Source organism: Rattus norvegicus, chromosome 1 (assembly GCF_036323735.1).
Source record: "Rattus norvegicus strain BN/NHsdMcwi chromosome 1, GRCr8, whole genome shotgun sequence".
NCBI lineage: Eukaryota > Metazoa > Chordata > Mammalia > Rodentia > Muridae > Rattus > Rattus norvegicus.
This window is the reverse complement of record NC_086019.1, coordinates 261,697,956-261,710,540: the sequence shown is the minus strand read 5'-3', so window position 1 is coordinate 261,710,540 and position 12,585 is coordinate 261,697,956.

Here is a 12,585-nt window from a genome sequence, read left to right as displayed (position 1 = left end):
TGAGATCTAGGATTCATGCCACATGCATCAGCAATGCTAAGACATTTTTGGTATACAGAAAGCTCATGGAGTCCAGGATTGGACCACCCCAACTGTTATGGTGCTACTCAAACATTTTACTAGAGACTTCTAGGCAGTAGGAATTCTATAGTGACAAACTGACAATCCCCACCTTAGGCATTTAGAGTTGAGTGTTAGATCAAACAGAACCAGTAATGACATGCAGAGCTGCGCCAGTCCTAACTGATAGTTCATGCTGGTAAATGTCAGTTACTGTTTAAGCACACACTAGAAATCTAACTCCTGTCCCACAGGGCAGCTCTGTCTTGAATTTGAGGACGGTTGAGCACATCGCCTTTTAAAACTGAAAATGCTCATCTCTTTTTAAAAGGGGGACTTTTTCTATCTTTTAATGTGAACTAATCAAACTTATCTGTTAAAATAGAAACTAACTGTATACCCCAAGCCCACATAGCCAGGATATTATAGATTATAAAATCAAGGAAGCCTATGTTTCATTTTCCTTTGCTTTGTTAAAGCATAAAAAAGTCTAAATTATAAAGTACACAAAGACAGGGAAGGGAATGGTTTTGTATACAGACTCCATGCGTTTCTTAGTTTGGTTTCTTTTCCCACACCATCCCTCAACCACTGAGACATTTATTCTGTTATTTTCACATCTCTGAACTTTCAAACATAAACCCTCCCAAGGAAACCTAAACAAATTAAATGAAACCCATTTGCCTTCCGCATACAAAACACATCCGCTTTTGCCTTAAGGATGTCTTTGCTTTCATTATTATTAAAAATGTTGGGGATATTTTGCCTGCTGGGAGCACAAATTTTCCTCCTATTTTTAAGTTTTACTCAAAACCTCTTACTGTATATTTTATGAGTTATAGAAAACTCTTGGTTGTACTTCTTAAAATTAAAAAAACTCTCAAGCCAGTGTGGTCCTCTGCACAAAGATTTTCACCCACGCAGTGTTGAGAACTTTCAGGCAGAAGTGTAGTAAGAGAAACATTTGTAAACGAAGATATTTTTGCTGGATCTTTTGAAACAGAATCTTAGAAACAGGCAAATTGAGTTTCCTCACACTCTATCGTCATGGTCCCGCGTTCATCTTGGCTGGTGCAGACCACGAGTTACTTAAATCATTTTCAAATTCTTCCCCTCTTGGTATTTTGGAAGCTTGTAGTTATAGTGTTGAAATCTGGGTTGAGTGACTTGGACACTTCATTTGCCTTGCCTATCAGGGTCCTGTGAGCTTCTTATCTTGCACATCCTCAGTGTGGCTGACTTTCCTTGTAGATGGAAGGAATGAGTGTATCCATTGGAAAATAGAGCAAAAACAACGCCAAGAAGTAGTTGCATACAGAACTTGGGACTTTACATACAAATTATTTTATAATTCATTTCGTCATCACCACCACCACCATCATAATCACCATCACCACCATCACTGTCATAATCACCATCACCATCATAATCACCATCACACCATCACCATTATTACCATTATCATCATCATTACCACCACCACCACCATTACCACCATCACCACCACCATCACCATCATAATCACCATCACACCATCACCATTATTACCATTATCATCATCATTACCACCACCATCACCATTACCACCATTACCACCACCACCACCACCACCACCACCACCACCACCACCACCACCACCATCAAAAGTATCAACAGGCACATCCTTCTTGTATGTTACCCATCATGTGTCACCTAAAGTAGTTGGGGACCGTCTTTTTGAAGGGGACCTTAGTGTCAACAGGAAACATAGGGAAACAACTCTTTTTGGTTTATTTTTGAGATTGTAACTTAATACAACATTTCTCCCTTCCCTTTACTCCCTCCAAATCTCCTCCTATGTCCATTCCTGCTAGCTTACCAGTTCCTGGCCTCTTTTCCAATAATTATTATTTCATGCATACATATAAAACCTGTTGAGTCCATATAATGCTACTTGTATGTATGTTTTCAAGGTGGGTATTTCGGCACGGGATAACTAACTGATGTGCTCTTCACTGCAGGAGACCGCCTCTCCCGCTCCCAGTTTTTTTTTTTTTTTTTTTTTTTTTTTATTAACTTGAGTATTTCTTATATACATTTCGAGTGTTATTCCCTTTCCCGGTTTCCGGGCAAACATCCCCCTCCCCCCTCCCCTTCCTTATGGGTGTTCCCCTCCCAACCCTCCCCCCATTGCCGCCCTCCCCCCATAGACTAGTTCACTGTGGGTTCAGTCTTAGCAGGACCCAGGGCTTCCCCTTCCACTGGTGCTCTTACTAGGATATTCATTGCTACCTATGGGGTCAGAGTCCAGGGTCAGTCCATGTATAGTCTTTAGGTAGTGGCTTAGTCCCTGGAAGCTCTGGTTGCTTGGCATTGTTGTACTTTTGGGGTCTCGAGCCCCTTCAAGCTCTTCCAGTTCTTTCTCTGATTCCTTCAATAGGGGACCTATTCTCAGTTCAGTGGTTTGCTGCTGGCATTCGCCTCTATATTTGCTGTATTCTGGCTGTGTCTCTCAGGAGCGATCTACATCCGGCTCCTGTCGGTCTGCCCTTCTTTGCTTCATCCATCTTGTCTAATTGGGTGGCTGTATATGTATGGGCCACATGTGGGGCAGGCTCTGAATGGGTGTTCCTTCAGTCTCTGTTTTAATCTTTGCCTCTCCCTTCCCTGCCAAGGGTATTCTTTTTCCTCATTTAAAGAAGGAGTGAAGCATTCACATTTTGATCATCCGTCTTGAGTTTCCTTTGTTCTAGGGATCTAGGGTAATTCAAGCATTTGGGCTAATAGCCACTTATCAATGAGTGCATACCATGTATGTCTTTCTGTGATTGGGTTAGCTCACTCAGGATGATATTTTCCAGTTCCAACCATTTGCCTACGAATTTCATAAACTCGTTGTTTTTGATAGCTGAGTAATATTCCATTGTGTAGATGTACCACATTTTCTGTATCCATTCCTCTGTTGAAGGGCATCTGGGTTCTTTCCAGCTTCTGGCTATTATAAATAAGGCTGCGATGAACATAGTGGAGCACGTGTCTCTTTTATATGTTGAGGCATCTTTTGGGTATATGCCCAAGAGAGGTATAGCTGGATCATCAGGCAGTTCAATGTCCAATTTTCTGAGGAACCTCCAGACTGATTTCCAGAATGGTTTTATCAGTCTGCAATCCCACCAACAATGGAGGAGTGTTCCTCTTTCTCCACATCCTCGCCAGCATCTGCTGTCACCTGAGTTTTTGATCTTAGCCAATCGCACTGGTGTGAAGTGAAATCTCAGGGTTGTTTTGATTTGCATTTCCCTTATGACTAAAGATGTTGAACATTTCTTTAGGTGTTTCTCAGCCATTCGGCATTCCTCAGCTGTGAATTCTTTGTTTAGCTCTGAACCCCATTTTTTAATAGGGTTATTTGTTTCCCTGCGGTCTAACTTCTTGAGTTCTTTGTATATTTTGGAAATAAGGCCTCTATCTGTTGTAGGATTGGTAAAGATCTTTTCCCAATCTGTTGGTTGCCGTTTTGTCCTAACCACAGTGTCCTTTGCCTTACAGAAGCTTTGCAGTTTTATGAGATCCCATTTGTCGATTCTTGATCTTAGAGCATAAGCCATTGGTGTTTTGTTCAGGAAATTTTTTCCAGTGCCCATGTGTTCCAGATGCTTCCCTAGTTTTTCTTCTATTAGTTTGAGTGTGTCTGGTTTGATGTGGAGGTCCTTGATCCACTTGGACTTAAGCTTTGTACAGGGTGATAAGGATGGATCGATCTGCATTCTTCTACATGTTGCCCTCCAGTTGAACCAGCACCATTTGCTGAAAATACTATCTTTTTTCCATTGGATGGTTTTGGCTCCTTTGTCAAAAATCAAGTGACCATAGGTGTGTGGGTTCATTTCTGGGTCTTCAATTCTATTCCATTGGTCTATCTGTCTGTCTCTGTACCAATACCATGCAGTTTTTATCACTATTGCTCTGTAATACTGCTTGAGTTCAGGGATAGTGATTCCCCCTGAAGTCCTTTTATTGTTGAGGATAGCTTTAGCTATCCTGGGTTTTTTGTTATTCCAGATGAATTTGCAAATTGTTCTGTCTAACTCTTTGAAGAATTGGATTGGTATTTTGATGGGGATTGCATTGAATCTGTAGATTGCTTTTGGTAAAATGGCCATTTTTACCATATTAATCCTGCCAATCCATGAGCATGGGAGATCTTTCCATCTTCTGAGGTCTTCTTCAATTTCTTTCCTCAGTGTCTTGAAGTTCTTATTGTACAGATCTTTTACTTGCTTGGTTAAAGTCACACCGAGGTACTTTATATTATTTGGGTCTATTATGAAGGGTGTCGTTTCCCTAATTTCTTTCTCGGCTTGTTTCTCTTTTGTATAGAGGAAGGCAACTGATTTATTTGAGTTAATTTTATACCCAGCCACTTTGCTGAAGTTGTTTATCAGCTTTAGTAGTTCTCTGGTGGAACTTTTGGGATCACTTAAATATACTATCATGTCATCTGCAAATAGTGATATTTTGACCTCTTCTTTTCCGATCTGTATCCCTTTGATCTCCTTTTGTTGTCTGATTGCTCTGGCTAGAACTTCAAGAACTATATTGAATAAGTAGGGAGAGAGTGGGCAGCCTTGTCTAGTCCCTGATTTTAGTGGGATTGCTTCAAGTTTCTCTCCATTTAGTTTAATGTTAGCAACTGGTTTGCTGTATATGGCTTTTACTATGTTTAGGTATGGGCCTTGAATTCCTATTCTTTCCAGGACTTTTATCATGAAGGGGTGTTGAATTTTGTCAAATGCTTTCTCAGCATCTAATGAAATGATCATGTGGTTCTGTTCTTTCAGTTTGTTTATATAATGGATCACGTTGATGGTTTTCCGTATATTAAACCATCCCTGCATGCCTGGGATGAAGCCTACTTGATCATGGTGGATGATTGTTTTGATGTGCTCTTGAATTCGGTTTGCCAGAATTTTATTGAGTATTTTTGCGTCGATATTCATAAGGGAAATTGGTCTGAAGTTCTCTTTCTTTGTTGTGTCTTTGTGTGGTTTAGGTATAAGAATAATTGTGGCTTCGTAGAAGGAATTCGGTAGGGCTCCATCTGTTTCAATTTTGTGGAATAGTTTGGATAATATTGGTATGAGGTCTTCTATGAAGGTTTGATAGAATTCTGCACTAAACCCGTCTGGACCTGGGCTCTTTTTGGTTGGGAGACCTTTAATGACTGCTTCTATTTCCTTAGGAGTTATGGGGTTGTTTAACTGGTTTATCTGTTCCTGATTTAACTTCGATACCTGGTATCTGTCTAGGAAATTGTCCATTTCCTGAAGATTTTCAAATTTTGTTGAATATAGGTTTTTATAGTAAGATCTGATGATTTTTTGAATTTCCTCCGAATCTGTAGTTATGTCTCCCTTTTCATTTCTGATTTTGTTAATTTGGACACACTCTCTGTGTCCTCTCGTTAGTCTGGCTAAGGGTTTATCTATCTTGTTGATTTTCTCAAAGAACCAACTTTTGGTTCTGTTGATTCTTTCTATGGTCCTTTTTGTTTCTACTTGGTTGATTTCAGCTCTGAGTTTGATTATTTCCTGCCTTCTACTCCTCCTGGGTGTATTTGCTTCTTTTTGTTCTAGAGCTTTTAGGTGTGCTGTCAAGCTGCTGACATATGCTCTTTCCTGTTTCTTTCTGCAGGCACTCAGCGCTATGAGTTTTCCTCTTAGCACAGCTTTCATTGTGTCCCATAAGTTTGAGTATGTTGTATCTTCATTTTCATTAAATTCTAAAAAGTTTTTAATTTCTTTCTTTATTTCTTCCTTGACCAGGTTATCATTGAGTAGAGCATTGTTCAATTTCCACGTATATGTGGGCATTCTTCCCTTATTGTTATTGAAGACCAGTTTTAGGCCGTGGTGGTCCGATAGCACGCATGGGATTATTTCTATCTTTCTGTACCTGTTGAGGCCCGTTTTTTGACCAATTATATGGTCAATTTTGGAGAAAGTACCATGAGGAGCTGAGAAGAAGGTATATCCTTTTGCTTTAGGATAGAATGTTCTATAAATATCCGTTAAGTCCATTTGGCTCATGACTTCTCTTAGTCTGTCTACATCACTGTTTAATTTCTGTTTCCATGATCTGTCCATTGATGAGAGTGGGGTGTTGAAATCTCCCACTATTATTGTGTGAGGTGCAATGTGTGTTTTGAGCTTTAGTAAGGTTTCTTTTACATATGTAGGTGCCCTTGTATTTGGGGCATAGATATTTAGGATTGAGAGTTCATCTTGGTTGATTTTTCCTTTGATGAATATGAAGTGTCCTTCCTTATCTTTTTTGATGACTTTTAGTTGGAAATTGATTTTATTTGATATTAGAATGGCTACTCCAGCTTGCTTCTTCTGACCATTTGCTTGGAAAGTTGTTTTCCAGCCTTTCACTCTGAGGTAGTGTCTGTCTTTGTCTCTGAGGTGTGTTTCCTGTAGGCAGCAGAATGCAGGGTCCTCGTTGCGTATCCAGTTTGTTAATCTATGTCTTTTTATTGGGGAGTTGAGGCCATTGATATTGAGAGATATTAAGGAATAGTGATTATTGTTTCCCTTTATATTCATATTTGGATGTGAGGTTATGTTTGTGTGCTTTCATTCTCTTTGTTTTGTTGCCAAGACGATTAGTTTCTTGCTTCTTCTAGGGTATAGCTTGCCTCCTTATGTTGGGCTTTACCATTTATTATCCTTTGTAGTGCTGGATTTGTAGAAAGATATTGTGTAAATTTGGTTTTGTCATGGAATATCTTGGTTTCTCCATCAATGTTAATTGAGAGTTTTGCTGGATACAGTAATCTGGGCTGGCATTTGTGTTCTCTTAGGGTCTGTATAACATCAGTCCAGGATCTTCTGGCCTTCATAGTTTCTGGCGAGAAGTCTGGTGTGATTCTGATAGGTCTCCCTTTATATGTTACTTAACCTTTTTCCCTTACTGCTTTTAATATTCTTTCTTTATTTTGTGCGTTTGGTGTTTTGACAATTATGTGACGGGAGGTGTTTCTTTTCTGGTCCAATCTATTTGGAGTTCTGTAGGCTTCCTGTATGTCTATGGGTATCTCTTTTTTTAGGTTAGGGAAGTTTTCTTCTATGATTTTGTTGAAGATATTTACTGGTCCTTTGAGCTGGGAGTCTTCACTCTCTTCTATACCTATTATCCTTAGGTTTGATCTTCTCATTGAGTCCTGGATTTCCTGTATGTTTTGGACCAGTAGCTTTTTCCGCTTTACATTATCTTTGACAGTTGAGTCAATGATTTCTATGGAATCTTCTGCTCCTGAGATTCTCTCTTCCATCTCTTGTATTCTGTTGGTGAAGCTTGTATCTACAGCTCCTTGTCTCTTCTTTTGGTTTTCTATATCCAGGGTTGTTTCCATGTGTTCTTTCTTGATTGCTTCTATTTCCATTTTTAATTCCTTCAACTGTTTGATTGTGTTTTCCTGGAATTCTTTCAGGGATTTTTGCGATTCCTCTCTGTAGGCTTTTACTTGTTTATTAATGTTTTCCTGTGCTTCCCTAAGTGTGTTCAGGTCTTTCCTGAAGTCCTCCAGCATCATGATCAAATATGATTTTGAAACTAGATCTTGCTTTTCTGGTGTGTTTGGATATTCCATGTTTGTTTTGGTGGGAGAATTGGGCTCCGATGATGGCATGTAGTCTTGGTTTCTGTTGCTTGGGTTCCTGCGCTTGCCTCTCGCCATCAGATTATCTCTAGTGTTACTTTGTTCTGCTATTTCTGACAGTGGCTAGACTGTCCTATAAGCCTGTGTGTCAGGAGTGCTGTAGACCCGTTTTCCTCTCTTTCAGTCAGTTATGGGGACAGAGTGTTCTGCTTTCGGGCGTGTAGTTTTTCCTCTCTACAGGTCTTCAGCTGTTCCTGTGGGCCTGTGTCTTGAGTTCACCAGGCAGCTTTCTTGCAGCAGAAAATTTGGTCTTACCTGTGGTCCCGAGGCTCAGGTTTGCTCGTGGGGTGCTGTCCAGGGGCTCTCTGCAGCGGCAGCAACCAGGAAGACCTGTGCCGCCCCTTCCGGGAGCTTCAGTGCACCAGGGTTCCAGATGGTCTTTGGCTTTTTCCTCTGGCGTCCGAGATGTGTGTGCAGGGAGCAGTCTCTTCTGGTTTCCCAGGCCTGTCTGCCTCTCTGAAGGTTTAGCTCTCCCTCCCATGGGATTTGGGTGCAGAGAACTGTTTATCCGGTCTGTTTCCTTCAGGGTCCGGCGGTGTCTCCGGCAGGGGTCCTGCCGCTCCTGGGCCCTCCCCCACGGGAGCCCAGAGGCCTTATACAGTTTCCTCTTGGGCCAGGGATGTGGGCAGGGGTGGGCAGTGTTGGTGGTCTCTTCTGCTCTGCAGCCTCAGGAGTGCCCACCTGACCAGGCGGTTGGGTCTCTCTCTCACCGGGTCTGGGAGCAGAGAGCTGCTGCGGGCCGGGATCCGCGGGTGTGGGACTTCCGGTAAACACAGAACGTGCCCGGTTCTAGAGAAATTCTGCTTCCGTGTGTCCCAAGCTCACCAGGCAGCTTTCTTGCAGCAGAAAATTTGGTCTTACCTGTGGTCCCGAGGCTCAAGTTCGCTCGTGGGGTGCTGCCCAGGGGCTCTCTGCAGCGGCAGCAACCAGGAAGACCTGTGCCGCCCCTTCCGGGAGCTTCAGTGCACCAGGGTCCCAGATGGTCTTTGGCTTTTTCCTCTGGCGTCCGAGATGTGTGTGCAGGGAGCAGTCTCTTCTGGTTTCCCAGGCCTGTCTGCCTCTCTGAAGGTTTAGCTCTCCCTCCCACGGGATTTGGGTGCAGAGAACTGTTTATCCGGTCTGTTTCCCTCAGGTTCCGGCGGTGTCTCAGGCAGGGGTCCTGCCGCTCCTGGGCCCTCCCCCACGGGAGCCCAGAGGCCTTATACAGTTTCCTCTTGGGCCAGGGATGTGGGCAGGGGTGAGCAGTGTTGGTGGTCTCTTCCGCTCTGCAGCCTCAGGAGTGCCCACCTGACCAGGCGGTTGGGTCTCTCTCTCACCGGGTCTGGGAGCAGAGAGCCAACCAGAGAGTGGCACAGAAGAGATGGGAATGAGCAGAAGACTGGCGCGATGCCACACGGTGACTGTATTCATCAGTAGATCTGCTGCTGCTGCTCGCAGGCCGCCTCCCGAGGCGCACGTCGCTGGCGGGTTCCCCACTGCCGTCGTCCCGAGCTGGGACGGACGCAGTTAAGGCTGGGCTGCCGCCGCTGCTGCTGTTGCCGTCGCCGAAGCTGCCGCTGCTCCTGCTCACTGCCCCGCTCCCAGTTTTATACAGCTGCCTATAGTTCTTTGTGTAGGCTTGAGGCCACTTGGGCTTTTCCCAGTCCAGACTGTGTGATCGTTAGTGGCCTCTGTTTGCTCACAGCTTTCTGGTCATGCTGGTCAAATGTTACAGGTATAGCTTCTAATATCACCAGGAGACACAAATCTCACAGAAAACTCGGTATCCTTTGGCTCTTAAAATTATTCTGCTCCCCTCTTCCTTAGTGCTTCTTGCAGTACAGGACTGGGAAAACAAGTCCTTACGGATTGAGTTTAGGATTCTAGGTAGAGCAGTTCCCAGGAAGATGACTGGGAAAACAGGTGCATGTGCTGAAAAGGAATGGGCTCGAAGAAGATCTGGTAGTTCTTTCTCCACTGTATTTAAGACAGCCCTGCTCAAAAGTGAACTCGGGAGTTCCAGCCCCTCCCTGCTTTCTCCTCTGGGTAGCCAAGCCCTTTGTGTACAGAGCTGGTCTGGAGGGAGAGAAACTTAGCCGGGGCTGGTGGAATCTCAGTCAGCGATGAGTATGCCGGCAATAGACACAATCAACAACAGCTTTGGAGAACTGGTTCAGTTTACTTGAGAGAACGAGGGATACCTGTGCCCCTGGGGAGACAGGGAGGGTCTCTAGGGCAAGGTTTGTGTGCAAGATGCTTCATCTATATGAAGCTTATACACCCTATATGGGACTGAAGGGTGAGGGTCCCGGGAGCCTTCTTATAAGGTTAAAGAAGGAGTGAAGCCTGATAATTGTCAGGGTAATAAAGTTTTGCTAGGGTTGATGGTGAGGGGAGCCAGGTTTATGGCCTCAGGTTGACAGTGTGGAAAGGGCCAATTCCTCCATCCTCATAACTGAATTATCTGGGATTGAAGCTTCCTTGATACTTCTTCTGTAACCCTGGGCCATTTCAGTCCCACCCTGGAGTAAATGGAGCAAACCAGCCTTATCACTTCTCCAAATCAACTTGACTTTTTTCTTTTTTTTATTAACTTGAGTATTTCTTATATACATTTCGAGTGTTATTCCCTTTCCCAGTTTCCGGGCAAACATCCCCCTCCCCCTCCTCTTCCTTATGGGTGTTCCCCTCCCAACCCTCCCCCCATTGCTGCCCCGTCTTCTCTCAAATGAGTCAACAGACATGAAGACGCAGCTCCAGGATTAGGTACATGGAGAGCTTCAAGTTAGTCACAAGAATAAGTGGCTACCTCTTCTCTTTCTGCCTCTATCAACAAAATTTTAGTGTCATGCCTATTTGAAAAACTATTCATTTTTTTCACTTGATCTTTCCCTCCAATGACCTGGCCCTCTCTAGACAACTCATACAGCAAATTTTTCTTTCATTCTATCCCATCATCCATTTCTTTATCACCTCCATTTTCTCTGTTGTACTTCTTAAAGAGTGTCCCCTCAACTGTGTGTGTGATGTCAACATAGGTATCTTCCACAATGACTCTCCACCTCATATTTTTGAGACATAATTTCTTGTTGCAACTAGAGCTCACTAATTCTGCTGGTCTTGCTGTCTAGAGTGCCCTGGGATCTGTTTGTCTCTACCTCCACCCTGTTGAGATTACATGTATGAACTGTTGCTCCTAGGTTTTTATGTGCTAGGGATGTGAACTCAGGTCCTCATGTTTGTGTACCAAATACTTGCCTTTTTGAACTCCCTTCACAAATCTTTGACCTGATCTTTTGTGCTGCCTAGAATCTTTCGTTAGAAGGAGCTACTTGGGCACAACCCAACTTAAACATTATGTATTTGATTCCTTTTATTCAGGGACAGATCCTAGCCAAGAAAATGTTAGTCCAAGTTCTAGAATTGAAGGAGATTTGATTTAGTATGAATAAACACAAATCAATAACAATAAACATGGAGATGGAGAGCCTGCTAAGCAGTTAAGACCACTGGCTAATCTTCCAGAAGACTTGGGTTCAATTCCAAGTACCCATATAGAGGCTCACAACCATATACAACCTGAGCCACAGGGGTTCTGATGTGTATGTACACAGATACGTACTAGATTCTGTGTACACAGCAAGCATGTGATGCCCAGACATACACTTGGGTAAAACACCTACACTCACAGACAACAAATAAAATTAAAGAGAAAAAAAGCAACAAGCACACGAGAATCATCACTGAGCGTACTGAGTGTGCCAGACATGGCTCTGGATATCTCGTGTATAATATATCATTTCATCCTCACATAAACCACAGTATTGTTTATAAGAATTTATATTTTTATTTGTACGTGTGTGTGTGTGTGTGTGTGTGTGTGTGTGTGTGTGTGTGTGTGTGTGTAAGGTAATGCCACATTTATGCAGCTTCCCACAGAGGCCAAAATAAGACACCGTATTCCTTGGTACTATGGTTATTGCTGATTGTAAGCTATAGCACATGGGTGCTGCGAGCCAAATCAGGGTTCTCTGGAAGAGCCGTGTGCCCTGTTAAAGATGGAGCCATCTCTCAAACCTCTAAATTCCAACATTGTGAATCAGACTGTTTGTTTACCTAACCCTCTCCTGAGGGACTGACATCACAGCTACTCCTCCTCGTAACAGGTGGGCCACCAGTCCAGAGGAAACAACGGGGATATTTATTGTTCCCTCTAATTTCCCCCCAGCATTGCCTATAATCCAGTAGAGTAAAATATGATTGTCCGGCTTACTGAATTTCTGTCCAAATGGTCAAAGTATTAACAATGGTAAAAAGAGAAGAAATGCTATATAGAGACGTCCTGCTCCAACATGAGGCAAATCTACAATCAAGGGAGAAACCAAAGCATCAGTAAAGGTAGTGTAATATGAGATTAGGGACTTCACTAAAAGTCCATGTACTAAAGAGTGTTATAACAGTAACTTCTGTACTAGCAGTTCTGGTCACAGAGACTGCAATGGAGTGTGTGGACATCTACTAGACACTGTAGCTACCTCTGTTCTCACAGATGCCATCAGTGGAACCACTCTCAAGCACAGACCAGTCACATGTGCATTATGGGTGACAGATGTAGCCAGAGAACAGGTATTCCAGAGAACAATGCCCATGTCCAGTCAAGACAGAGTTGCCAAATAAATTCACTAGCTACACTTCTGTCTGTTAAATACAACTCCGATGTTAAGTGAGATAATGTGTTGTAAATAAAGCCACATGTGTTTATTACTAAATTAAAATATGTAGGTGTTTCCCAAAGGTGTATATTAGCCTTATACATTTTACCATTTCACAGCAGGATTCTGCTT